Genomic DNA, 1,689 nt, shown 5'->3' on the forward strand with positions numbered 1-1,689 from the left:
GCATACGCTTATAATATTTTTCAAAATTCAATTAAAATTACGTTATTTATAATACATTTACACATAGAGCAAAATAAAAAATGCTCAAATTGATCAAAATTTTTGTTGAATTTGATTTTTTTTTAAATATGTAAAATGTTTATTCGACGAATAAGAATGTAAAATAAAATCGTTTAGTACATATATTTAACTCACAGTGTACGCTTCTTAACTTACTCCGACAAAAGAAAGTTCCGTTTGCGGAGGTGCGTCGCAACTTTTAAGTATAAAAGTACTTGCAGAAGTGCTTCCTGCAGGAAAAGCAGCTGTACGTTCTATCATTTAAAGTAGATCTCCGAATAAAAATGCTTCGACTTGAGTTCGACTTGAATTGCCCCCAATCAAGACCTGATGAAGTCAAAAAGTTCGACTCAGCGGTTTATAACTTTGAGTGTATACCTGTCCTAACAAAAAGGGTCATTCTGACTCATAAAAGCTAATCTTTGTTAATGATTACACAATCATGGATATTCTTATACAATATATATATATTCAATCAACTCATTTACTGATTTTCATTTGTCTTATACTTATTTGACGATGGTACCGAAAATGTTGTTTGTTTTTACGTATTTCTAACGGCTTAGGAGATCATTCTAGAAAGTTACAATTTTTATTTTTGTGAAGAAAATTTTTAAGGGTTATACTCGTTCAGACCCACGGATTCTGAATTTTTCAATTAAAAATAACTAATTGAATCATTACAAATTTTTCATTCATCAATTTTAATCTTATTTATGAGTCGAAAAAGGTTCGCATTAAGGCAGGTATACTTGAGACAAGTAAACGTCGCCTTAGCCAAGGCAAGGCTTGACTTGAGACAATTAAACTCCGTTTTACCTGTCGTGACCATAAAAGTAAGACGAAGGCTTATGTCTTGACTCAGTTTTGAGACGCAGTCAGACATCGATGTCTTGGAGACGAACTCAAGACATAACCAAGTCGAACTCAAATCGAAGCATTTTTACGCGGGTCGAAGAATGCGACCCAGGTGACATAATTAGAAATAATTATTGTTATAAAAATGGTGCAAATTAACAAAATGGCGGCGAGTTTTCTGAAAATCAAACATTCCAATTTTTCCACTTCAAAAAAGAAAAGTTAAATATCTTTAATTAGTTAAAGAAATACAACAGTATTTCAAAACAAAAATTTGGCACCTTTTTAAAATAAAATAAATAAAAAATAGATTGGCGCCCGCGGTCTTATAAGTTTTATAATGGCAAAAAGAATCCGTGAAAAAAAATTCACAACAAATTGTACGCTTTTGTACCAATTTGAGAAAAATTCCATATGCCGCTTTGACATAGGCCTTCGTCTCATTTTTATAGCGACGACAGGTAAAACGGCGTTTACTTTTCTTAAGTCGAGCCTTGTCTTGGCTGAGATTATTGAACCTTTTTTGGCTCATAAGTGAGATTAAAATTAATAAATGGAAATTTTTTAATTATTAAATTAGTTATTTTTAATTTAAAAATTCAGAATCTGTGGTTCTGACTGAGTATAACCTTTAAAAATGTTCTTCAAAAAAATAAAAATTGTAACTTTCTAGAAGGATCTCCCAAGCCGTTAGAAATACGTAAAAACAAACAACATTTTCGGTATCATTGTCAAATAAATATAATACAAATAACAATCCGTAAATAAGTT

This window comes from Belonocnema kinseyi, chromosome 9 (genome assembly GCF_010883055.1).
Source record: "Belonocnema kinseyi isolate 2016_QV_RU_SX_M_011 chromosome 9, B_treatae_v1, whole genome shotgun sequence".
NCBI lineage: Eukaryota > Metazoa > Arthropoda > Insecta > Hymenoptera > Cynipidae > Belonocnema > Belonocnema kinseyi.